Source organism: Pinus tabuliformis, chromosome Q, assembly GCF_031772625.1.
Source record: "Pinus tabuliformis cultivar Carrire ecotype Pingquan chromosome Q, CPIR1, whole genome shotgun sequence".
NCBI classification, from domain to species: Eukaryota; Viridiplantae; Streptophyta; class Pinopsida; order Pinales; family Pinaceae; genus Pinus; species Pinus tabuliformis.
The window spans coordinates 678,546,977-678,560,325 of NC_142296.1; positions in this window are offsets into that span (position 1 = coordinate 678,546,977).

Sequence of the window (13,349 nt, forward strand, 5' to 3'; positions counted from 1 at the left end):
TGGGACTTGATACTGGGGATACCCCCTTGGTTGACAGATTTCTTGACTATAAACAAATGATGCTAGAAGGACGGTCGAACGATAAGTTGCGCCTGTTGAGTCTATTTTGAATATCTTATCTTAAATGTCTCATCCTCAAATCACACTCTTAGGGTGTTTTTCCAATAGATCCATTTGTAAAATTTTAATCCCCAATGAAACTATTTATCACTTGTCTCAATTGAAGTTTGTTGGTGAGGGTGATACATACATAGTCGAGCACATATTTTAGTTTTTCAAGTTTGGTGAATCTTATGAATTCTATTGTGATGATATTGTTTGTGTGATTTTGTCTCTCACTCTTCAAGGTCAAGTCAACCGATGGTGTCATACCCTACCACCTATTTCCATTCATTCATTGGATCAATTCCTCAAGGATATTTATCAAGCCTTCAATAGGTATGATTACCTAGATGTTATTAAAAGGATTAATACACTAATAATGTACCCTATGAATCAATTGATGATTTTTCTGAATAGATTCCTTCACCTATGTTATGATTTTCTTGAAGAATATATAGATTAGGATTTCATTAAACAAAATTTGAGCATTTAGTTCAAATATCTTGACACAGTGAGTCTAAATCCCTTGATGTTTCTACTCTCCTAACTTTTGTAAATCATGAGACACCTCTAATTTGAGAGGAGGAACTCACTAGTCATTTTGTTCCTTGTCCTCCTCCATTTCCAATACCAAAGGGTGCCTCCTTGTGATGATTTAAAGTTGGGAAATATGAGAAACGAACTAATGATTAATCTCTTCAATCTTCATCCACTTTCAATGAATTACATCAAATGGAGGAAACTTCACAATGGTTTATGGATCAAAATGTGATAAAGACTAATCCATCCACTTTTCAGGAAGATATACACACTCATAAATTCAGTTGTGAATCTGATTTAGAGACTTGTTGTCCCCTATCATCACTTTCTCATGATCCCTTTTCGATGGATCCACTTGATCAGTCTTATGCAAATTCCGAGTAGTGGCCAGGTGAAAGGTAGTCACATTTCGTAGGTAGAGGAGAATAAAGGTGAGGATTCACTAAATATTGCTTTTCTTTTTCAAAATCCTTTATGTAGAGATGGTGTTTCTTCATTCTTGGCTGAGATTGAATATACTAATCTCAGTAATCATTCATATGAACTCAATTTTTCTAATCAATAAAGTAAATTCTTGGGAAACCATCATGATTTTGTTGATATACATGGTGATGGACACCCAAGTGCACCCACTAATATTTCAGCTCTTTAGGCGGATTTTGATTTGAAATATTTAGATCAAGAGTTCATTTCGGTCAAAGGAGATTTTCTCATGCAAAATTATTCTTCAACTTCTTGTTCCTTTTGTCCTATTTATTATATGCCTTTATCTTCATATCTACTACCTTGTTTTTTCTCCTAGACACAACCCACAGGTTGAGGAGAAGGGTTAGTTCCTTGGACATCTTACTGTATCTTAAGGATTTATTCATTTTTCTCAATATTTAGATACAAACTTATGAAATCTAGGTCAATCACCCAACTCAAAGGCAGATTAAATATACACTTAAACAATGCGTCATTCCGAAGACTTAATTATTAGTTATAGTGGGCGACACAGAGAGAGTGCAGTTTCATTGGTCATTGTAGTATAGGTGAAAGAGGAAATGAAAAGAGAGAAACCCAATGTAGAGGGTTGGACAGACAAAGAATCCTATGCACCAAATTCCGGTAGAATTATGAACAAACTAGATAAAGGAAATGAGGTTCAGAAACCATGGAGCTCATTTTAAGGCCTTCAATCCCACACATTACAGGTACCATTTGCCATAGAATAACATAGGTAATTTTTTTATACAGAATTGATTTCCAGCAGCTATAATTACGCAATTTCTGAGAGGAAAGAAACACATATGAAATAATCAATAGAGAATGAATTACATACTACACATCTCAGTGCTTGGAATCACCAAAAAATTATTGATTAATATTCAAGAACAACATACATATGATAATCTCTATAAATTGAAAATTTTTTAGAAAAAATATTGCCTCTAGGATAGAAAATGGAACCATTACTAATGAATTTGTCATCCCTTTTATAGGGGGGGTCCAAACAAAATAAATCACCAAAATATCTTGAGGTCCTATAGTATTTTAAGGTACTCAATTGTGAAAGTGTGCTAGGTGCCTAGCTATCCTAATTATTACATAACAAACTTGATTCTCAGAAATAAAAAAAAATAAAAAAAATAAAAAATAAAAATAAAAAAAAAAAAAAATAAAAAAAAAATAAAATAAAAAATAAAAAAAAATAAAAGAATATTTACAAAATTGGAAAATGATAGTGGTATGTCGTGATTTCCAAATCATCAAAATATTCAATTCTAGCTTGCTTGTTCTCTTGAAGTGGGCCGATGCTCGACTACTCAGACTCATGGTGGGTTAACCAATTGATCACGAATTTTCCATAAGAATGAATTTGGTGTGGCAATGAATAACTGTACTATAATCCATTCTTAAATTTTTGAGCTTAGTGTAATTTTGTCTGGCTACAAACAAAGTCCTCACAAGCCAAAAGAACCAGAAATCTCTCTATAGATAGTATACTATGGTTCTTCTCTTGAGAATGGCAATCATTTCATGGGAGGAGTCCACCTTAGTCTTAGACTCAACTAGTAGCTTATTATACTGATCCCATGGTAGCCAATTTCCTTGGAAATCCCAACACCTAGGAAATGCTTCTCTAGTCCTCATGTCAATATTAGAGTTGAATATTGCAACCAATTTTTCCTACTCACTCACACTTTCTCCAACCCTATTCCTTGATTCCTTCTTCTAGATCGCTTTGGAAGTTTCCATGATCACAACTGTGATGTCAATGATGTCTATTTCCCTCAACTCATCACCTAACTTCTCATTGAAGTGCTTGATAAATTTCTTAGTCGTGTTGGCATTCTTAGTAACCTCCTCCTTGGACGATAGTATAAATAGTTCAGTGGTCTTCATTGTAGCTTTTTTCTTTGCAAATAATTTTAGGTGTTCCCATATCTTATTTATTTGAGAGATAATATAATCCCAAATTAACTACCAAGCTTCCATGAGGGACATGTTTCCCTTAAACCAATTCTTCAGTTCTTTGATCTCATCTTATGACATGCAATACTTGTTATTAGTTTGATCCACACTTTCCTTGGTGTATTTAAGTTGTTTCTCCTTAGTTTCTAAAATTAACTTGGTGTTTTCCATGTCAATCTATATCTTCTGAGCTCTCTCTATGATATTTGAAGATCTATGAGAGCCTTGGTTAATTACTCAATGGGGTTTGGTGGGTTTTCTGGCACAACTGCAAGACAAATATGAGAGTCATTCTTTTGTTGCAACTCTTCTACCTTATCAATTACTTAGCTAATATCTCCTTCTAATTTTTCACTCGAGACAATTCCTCGGTTTGTACATCCTCTGAAGTAGGAATTTTAAGCTATTTCGTCAATGACTAGATATCGGACTCTGATCCTTTGTTGATAACATTTATTGCAGCCTTATCATTTGGGTCAACCCCTTTCTTGATAATTAGCTCCTTCCAACCTTCCTTTTAGAGATTAAGGGCTCTTGAGTTGGCCTTCTCGTTCTTAATAATAGTAGCTTCCTTCTATAACAAATTATCAGCATTATTGATCATTAAATAACCTTTTCTTAGCTCACTATAGATCATTTCCCCTACCTTCCTATGCAAATTGATTTTTTCCTGCAAGGGGAAACTATTAATATCCAATTTAATTTTTCTAAACTATGACCTAGGGGGGAGGGACTAAATTGAAGGGTGATAGAAGGATAATTTCATTTGATTTCTTTCTAGATCCATGGCATCCAAGAGTCTATTCTAGTATGGAACTGAATGGAAGGCCAGTTGTGACAACATTACATTTGTAAATATCTTCTTCCTCTACTTCGTTAGTGGTCCCTCCTCCCATTTAGGGCCAATTGCTAATGTGATTCCAATTGAACCTAATATTTCCAGCTCTGTTGAACTTGAGATGGCCCTAATATCCTCCTTTGTTTCCTCCTATAGATTTTCTTTCTTAGTCAAGGATGCATCCTCCATTTTTGTATCTCCTACCTCATAAATACGCCTCTTCTGAGATTTTCCCTTTGTTCTTGGTGTCTTGATCTCCATCTCTAGTAAGTGGAGGGAATTGGACCTAAGGGTGCATGGAGGTTAGGTGGATGTAGTTTCAAAGAGGTAGAGTGGAAACAAACAAAAATGTTTAGAATAAATAAGTTTAAATTGCAACGGTCAATTTCACGGGTGTTTATAAGCGAGAAAAGGAAGAGATGACGTCGAGGGAACACGTGGTAGATTTGGATTGGGTGGAGATAAATTGAGGAGGGTGATGTCTTAAATAGATTCTCCCTCACTCACCACACGCATCTAATAGTGGTCTCAACTACTGATGTGGTCGCCACATTGGTTTGATAGGTGGTGGGCCTATCTTGCCTCCTCTAGTGGGGTGTTTGAGTGGACTTTGAGGCAAGGCTTGACCCCCCATAATTCATCACAACAATCTACATACAAGATTCACTTTATTTAATCTAACTTTTGAGGGGCAAGCGTTGGCTTATCAACCACTGTTGTTACCCCATCACAACTCCTTCCTAGGTGAGGTCACTCTGGGATGGGCAGTGATCCACCCCATAGGTAGCTTATATTTAACCATTTACATTTTGAAAGTGGGGGGAGGCCCATTGTCACTTGGATGCTCCTGCGCACCATAAATAGTGTTTCCTTTCTGGCCTGATCCATGTGACTCCTTCCACTCTTGACCCTTCACCTTCTGGGTATGACCAACCTAAGGCTTCTAGTTTGATGAGGTGGAACCTAGATTCTTTGGTCCACGTAAGCTTGACCCCATTTTAAATGTAATTGGAAATTGTTTCAAGATTCAAGGATTCCAGGATGATGTCCTTTAATAGATCCATGGAATGCAAAGTTCCTTTTGTTGTTGTTATTTAACACATTTTTGTGCCCTCATCGTCGACTACTTTTGGAATTGAATTAAAAATAGTCAAGGAGTTTTGGGATTGTAGGATTATAGGATTAAGTATTCCAATTTTTGTTATAGGTTTCATCAATAGTTGGCCCCAACTTCGACAGTTGATGGATCCTTGGTCCCCTTTACCCAAGAGATTTTTGAAATTGATTTTCTAAATAGTTAAAGGATTCCGAGGTTCTAGGATTTTTAATTTTATAGGCCAAACTTTGAATGCCTCTATGTTTTGATACAAGGGGCCATTTATATATTTATTTATACCATTCGAGATAGCTTCTAGATAAATTTGCAATTGAGTGGGTCTGATGTGGTCTTTGAGATCATATGCTACCTTAAAAATGGCTTCAAACTATGCAATTCTTTGCACCTTTATCCTTCTGGTATATGAAAATTAAAAGGAGAGATGAGGAGGATACAACATCGGCTCCAATCGAGACAATGTCTTATTGGAAAGGAAATGAGAACCTGTAGGCTAGTAGCCCTATATTTAGGCAAGGAGCCAACACTATGTATGTACATATACTAAAAACTGAAAATGAAACAAAACGCACTGGTATTTACAATGGCTCACCGATGTTTACAATGGAGGTGGGCATATGTATTTAGTGCTTAAAGTAGTTCTTTTGGTACTTCCCATTTACAGGAATCTTGAGCACCTCACCGTCCATATTTTCTAGCAAGAATGTGTTGTTACCTTTGACTTTAGCAATTTTGAAGGGTCCAAACCGGAAAGGATCAAAATTTCCATGTTTTCCTTTGTATTATCTTCTAACATCCCATATAAGCACAAGGTCACCTAGTTGGAAATTCATATCCTTGACCTTTTAATTAAAATAAACACTCATATTTTCTTGATAATTAATCGAGTTTTGAGTTACCTACTCTCTGCTTTCATTGAGCTCCACCAATTGATTTATCCTCTTAGTCACAAGGTTAGGTTCCTCCTCTACATCCTGAATTAATCTAGCCATGGCATAGCCAATTGACTAGTGAAAAATGATGCAGTACCATATACTAATTCAAATGGTGATTTTCTAGTGGACCTTTTTGTTGTGACTCTATTTCCCTAAAGAGAGAATTTAAGTGGAGAGTCCTCATTTCTCCTATTCTCTGCAATAGTATTCTTTAAAATTCTCACCAAAGCCTTGTTTGATGACTTTTCTAACCCATTTCCATAGGGATAATAGGTGGTAGAGTTAAGTAGTATGATAGTATACTTCTGGAAAAAATTAATAAGGTTTGCTGACCTAAACACCTCGGCATTGTCAATCACTATCTTCTTTGGACAATCAAATCTAGAAAATATATTTTCTTTCATAAATTTTACAACCACTAGGTCAACTACCATATGGGTAGGAATGGCTTCCACCCACATTGTAAAATAGTCAGTAGCTTTCAAAATCCATATATGTTTTCAAACGGAAAGTGGGTGAATCTCCCCAATGAAATCTATCCCCCATTTTCTAAATGGCTCTTCCACAAAAACAAGAATTATAGGTAGGGGCACCAATTTTTTCTTTTCGACAAAAAATTGATATTCCTTCCAAGCTTTTGCTAACCTATAAAAGTCATAAAATAAGGTAGGTTAGTAAAAACTAACATTCAAGATATTATGTGCTATAACCTTCCAACTATAATGGCCTTCATAAGAAAAACCATGGTATTCATTTATAATCTCAACAATTTCATCCTTAGTTAAGAAAAACAATAATAAAGCAATATCATCCTTCCAATATAGCTAATAAGTTGTGATAACACATTTTTGAGCTTTCAAAACTAGAGCCTTATATTTGGATATGTCAAAGTTTATTAGATAGCTAAGAAGTAATAGAAAATGGACAATAATTTTGTACTAATCTCAACAAAGATATTTATAAGCAACTATTTGATCTTATTCAATATGTTTTCCACTCATACCTACTGCATTTGGTCTAGAAGTATCAGCCAAAAAAGTATTCCCATTTCTTGATAGTTTGCCTCAAATGATATCTTATATAAACCCTTCCCCTTTATTAATTTGATTGGCTTGATGTCCATTTCATACTTCTGAATTTTGGCTATCCACTTGCCTCTCCTACCCTCATTGCCTAGTATGAGAATGTCCTTTATAAATGTTGTAGTAATGTAGGAAACTAGTTTAGACTATGAAATATAAGTTCAAAACACATTTAAGGCCTTGACGATAGCATATGCATATTTTTCCAGAATGTCATACTTAAATTATGCATCCCTTAGCAATTCGCTGAAAAATGCTATGGGTTGTTCTTCTCTTGATCATTTTTCTCCAATAAGACAATTGCAATACTATTAGGGGATGCAAAAGGAAAGATTAGAAATTGTTTTTGATAATTGGGACTAGCCAAGGTTGAAGCCTCTCCAAAGGCCCTCTTAATTTTGGAAAACGATTCACCTTACTTTGTTATCCTTTTGACCTCTTTGTGTTAAAATTTGAAAGTTCTATGCATAAATTTAAAAATTCTTTACTAAAACTTGAAAGTTCTATGCAAAAAAATGAGCGCACTTTGCAGAAAAATAAATGGAACTAAATTTACTTTGCAGAAAACAGAATGTATTTTGTATAAAATTAAATGTTCAATGTCGTTACAATTACTTAGAATGTAGAGTTCTTCTTCAAAACTTTTCATATCAACAATTTTAGATAGAACATAAACTTAAGGATCATATGAATACATTGAAGCACAAATATGATACATTGAGATATTGGTCCAATGACCAGGGAAAAATCCCTGAAGGGGGGAAACCCAAATGATTCTTCTTGTATTAGGTTTCTTCAATTGTTTACTAGAGTACAGAGAGAGACAAAGATAGAGAAAGAGAATGAATAAAGTCACCAATGTCTAATCATTTTGTAGATAAAGTGCACTTTCTCTTTGCTTTAAGGTCTCCTCCTTCTCTTTATTAGATCATGTCCTTCACACTTTCTCCAACTCTTCCCTTTCTCTTTCTCTTCACTAGTTCTCACACTTCTCTTGCACACAGTCAACACTTTCTCTCCTTCTTCACAATGAACATTCCAATCTCAACTCTCACCTGATCTTGCTTAAATAGATGAGAAAGGAGAGGAGTTAAGAAATGAATTCATGCCTTGAACCAATAATGGGAAAATCAAATTCCATAAGGGAGGAGTTACTTGAGGAGAATTGTAACTCATATCAAGAATAGAGAGAGGTACACTTCACTTGAGGAGTTACAATTCGAATAAGGGAGAGAGAGTTGCACTAAGACAAAGAGAATATTTGGTGAGAGTTACAAATTGAATTGTTTGAGGGAGTTAAAAGTGCATTTAATCAGTAGGAGTTACAATTTTTCCATACATTCAATTAGTGAGGGAGAGCTACATTCTCTTAAGTTTGGAGTTACTCTTTTCTTCCAAGAGAGAGGTTATACTTTCCAAGTAAGAGATTTTCAATATGATTTACATATTCCATAAGAGAATTTGTTTTTATGAATCCACTAAAGGTGAATAATTTTAGACTTATAAATAATAGTATCATAGTAATAATAATACTAGTAAGGATAAAAATATTAATTCTTGGCTTGTATGTCTGGATTTATTTGATTTTAAAGTGAATTCCATATGTTGATATTATCCTTGATCATTTAGACATGAATTTGTATTTTTTGAAATTCCCTTCCAAATTGAGATGCGACTTAATATTTTTGGAAATTCATATTATAATTGTCAAGAATGAAATTTTATTATAGGTGGTTCAAAAAAACTGAAATATATGATTTATTCTAGGAGAAGAATCATCCCTAAGTTGCCAAATTTTAATGTTCCCTCTTAGCTAGGGAGGAATTTCTTTCTACATTAAATACCTCTGCTTCCTCTGATCTCTTTCATCCATCTTAGCTCAATACTGCTTTGTAATAATTGTAACAATGAAGTCACAATCTAAAGAAGATACGTCCACTTGACCAAAATTGGGAAAAGAAAGAATCATCACATGGACGAGACTCAAGTCATGTAGACAAGAATTAAACATAATCAAGTATCATTAAACTTCAAATGATGGAGCACCTGCATTGAAGAAAAGTCACACAGACAAGTCTCACTACACATATTGACTAGATAGGTGGCTCTTCCCATGTCCTACATTGTGGGTCAGATGCATACTGAGGCTTACTCTTGTGGCACACACTACATAAGAGGTCCCTCATCTTGAGGAGCTTCCTGACATTATTCACTAATCCTATCAACTATGAGAGGGGGGGAAAGAAACTTATTTTTCTTCATCAGTTGTGACCACTTCTCAGAATGGTCATGTCAATAAGTCCAAGTTTCTCTCTAAAAACTAATAACTTTCCTTTCGGTAAAGGCTTGGTAATAATTTCCACTACCTAATCATCAATAGAGATGTGAAGGTTCCCAACTGCTCCTCTCTTTACCATATCCGAGATATAGTGATACTTAACCTCAATATGCTTAGACTTATCATGAAACACAGTAATTTTGGCAAGACGAATCCCACTCCTATTGTCACAATATATCATTGTGTTCTCTGGAAATTGTTCAAATAGTTCTAGAAAAATCTTCCTTAGTCAAACTGCCTCATAGCTAGCCATGCCAGCAACAATGTACTCAGATTTAGTTGTACTGAGTGCAAAAAAATTATACTTTCTTCTCATCCAAGCGATCATGGTAGATTCCAAGATAAAGAAACACTTAGAAGTGCTCTTTCTATCAACAAACTTAACAACCCAATCAGCATCATTATATCCATGAAGTCTTACATATTTAGCAGATTATTTCAATCGTAGATTGCTAGTTCGATGCATGTATGTGACTACATGTTTTGCAGCAATCTAGTGGGCATGAAAGGGGTCAACCATATTTTGACTTAAAGTGTTTACAAAAAATCATATGTCATGCCCAGTGTTTAACAAAAACATCAAAGCACCAATGAGTTGTCTATACTATGTGGGATTTTGTAGACTAGGTGCTACAACTTTTCCACATAATTTATTAATGTTCATTTAAATAAGAGCATGCATGGACTTACATTCTACCATAAGAAATATTTCAAGAGTATAAAAAACATATTTTCCATGAGAAAGGTAAATTTCAGCAAGTATTTCTGAGACTTCTAGACCCAAAAATTAATGCATCAAGCCAAGGTATTTGATTTAAAATTCAGAAGCTAACTTCCTCTTACAGTGCAGGATAAGAGGTTCTTCTCCAATCAAGAATAAATAATCAACATACAATACCAAAATAAAAGGTATTCCTTGGACTGTATTGAAGTAAAGGTTTGGATCTCCATTGTTTCTTGTGAAGCCAAGCTTTATTAGGTAGCTATCAGTGTGAGCATACCAATCTCTTGGAGCTTACATCAACCCATATAAGGCTTTTTGTAGTCTACATACATGAGTTTTCTTGTCATGCTCTTCAATTCATTATCATTTTTCCACAAATATCTCTTCCTTTAGGAAGCCATGCAAGAAAGTAGTTTGCAAATCCATTTGGTGAAGGGTTTATTCCTGACTAGTGGATAAGGCAACAACAAACCAAATAGTACTATATTGAGCTATAGGTGCAAAAGCCTCATCATATTTTATTCCCTCATTCTGGGAGAAACATCTAGCTACAAATCTAGCCTTATAGGTTTAAATACTACCATCTTCGCCATGTTTAATCTTAAACAACCAGTTGGAAGTGACAATTGATTTACCTTGAGGTTTAGGAACCACTTCCCAAACATCATTCTAGATGATTACTCTTATTCTTCAGTAATGGCATCTTTCTAGACTTGTTCTTTTGCATCTTCTTAAAATGTTTATGGTTCTGCTTGAATGATATTTCTCATGGAAGCAACATACCCTTCAACTAACTTGGTGTCTTACATTGTCTAAACATTCCTTTTAGGGCAGCGTATTCTTTAACATCTTATAAGGTATCTCACAGCCATAGTGGTCTCTTTCTAGTAGGAGGATTATGAGGTGGAGGCCCTAAAGGATCCATAGAACCCATTGTAATATCAACAAGATCTTTCTCAAGTTTTGGTTCAGACTTGGATGAAGGCTATCTTTCATTAAAAACTTGTCTTTAAATAAAGGTAGGATGAGGAGAGTCTTTTATTAGAGCTACATATTCATCAAATGTTATGTCTCTGCTAAACTATATAGTTTTTTTACCAAGTACATAAATTCTATGAGATTTTTAATTATCATAATTAACCAGTAAATGCACTTTTCTTACATTAAGCTTCTAGTTTGTTCCTTTTCTCTTTTGGCACATGGAAGTACACAGGGCAACCAAAGATTCTCAAATGATCACTTCAGGCCTTTTACCAATGAATATTTCTTCATGAGTCTTATTGTCTAAGGTATGATGATAAGTTTTATTTTGCACATAAACAACAATATTTGTATCTTCTCCACACATAAACTTTTGTAGCTTTTGATCATGGAACATGGCTCTAACTACTTCCATAATGGTTCTATTATACCTCTCAGCCACGCCCCTTTTTTTGGATTGTATGACACAATGATTTATTTCTTTATTCTGTCATATTTGCAAATATCATTAAAAATAATTAGAGGTGAACTCTCCACCATTATCAGATATGAAATTTCTGATCAACTTTCCAGCTTGATTTCCAATCTAAGCGTTCAAATATTTCAACATGTCAAATGCTCCCCTTTTCTTTTTCAAAAAGAATATCCATGTCTTGCAAGAAAAATCATCAACAAAAATCATGAAATACAGGTAGCCACCAAAAGAAGTAACATGCATATGTCCACATAAATCACAATGTATGAGTTGAAGTACCTGACTAGTTTTTGTTTTTCTTGAAGGGAATGGTCCCTCTATATGCTTTCCAATTGCACATCATGGAAAAACTCCTTCATAATACATTTTGATCCCAAGTATTCTAGAAACCATCTTACTTACATGAGGTAAGGCTTTTTATTATAGGTGAGCGAATCTTATGTGCCATATCTCACACTAAAGATCAATATCATGGACCAATGCATGAATGGGTTTACCATTGACTTTGTAAATCCCTTCACATCTTGATCCAAGAGTGAAGGTTTGTGTCATACTTAAGTTCAAAGGCCAATTTAGAACATTTCCCTTAATAAAATTAACTTTATGAGAAATTTTTCGGCGAAAATCACATGAAATTTCATTTGTGAAACGCGTCGACAAATGAAATTTCATGTGATTTTCGAAACACGTCGACAATGAAATTCCATGTGATTTTCGAAACGCTTCAACAAATGAAATTTCATGTGATTTTCAAAACGTGCTGACAAATGAAATTTCATGTGAATTTCGAAACGCGTCGAAAAATGAAATTTCATGTGAATTTCAAAACGCATCGAAAAATGAAATTTCATGTGATTTTTGAAACACGTCGACAAATGAAATTTCATGTGACTTTCGAAACACATCTACAAATGAAATTTCATGTGATTTTAGAAATGCGTCGACAAATGAAATTTCATGTGATTTTCGAAACGCATCGACAAATGAAATTTCATGTGATTTTCGAAAAGAATCAACAAATGAAATTTCATGTGATTTTCGAAACGCATCGACAAATGAAATTTCATGTGATTTTCGAAATGCATTGACAAATAAAATTTCATGTGATTTTCGAAACGCGTCGACAAATGAAATTTCATGTGATTTTCAAAACGTGTCGACAAATGAAATTTCATGTGATTTTCGAAACGCGTCAACAAATGAAATTTCATGTGATTTTCGAAATGAGTCGACGAATGAAATTTCATGTGATTTTCGAAACACGTCGACAAATGAAATTTCATGTGATTTTCACCGAAAAATTTCTCATAAAATTGATATGGATCACAAAAGCCTCAATTTAGAAAAATTAACTTTCATTCATTTATCTTCTAAAGAAGATATCGATACAAGATTCTTTTTCAAACCAAGTATATACAAAATGTCTTGTAGAAAAATAGATTTGTCATCATATAACTGAAATAAAACGTAACCATAACTTTTAAATTCATGAGTAAATTATTTCTAAGGATAACACTTAAATTAGTCTCCCTCTGAACTAGATTAGAGAGTGCTTATTTGTAACCAGTGAAATGTTTCGAAGCACCATTATTAAGTAACCAACTACCAAATGAATCCGAAGAAGAAGAACTGGAAAGAGAAGAAACAAGAAAATATTTTGATTGAATTCTACTACATTATTTCTATACCTTCAATTTCTTGTTTTCTTAGGATGTCCTTTTCTTTGATTTTTTGAAGTGTCTTTTCTATAATCCAATTTGTTT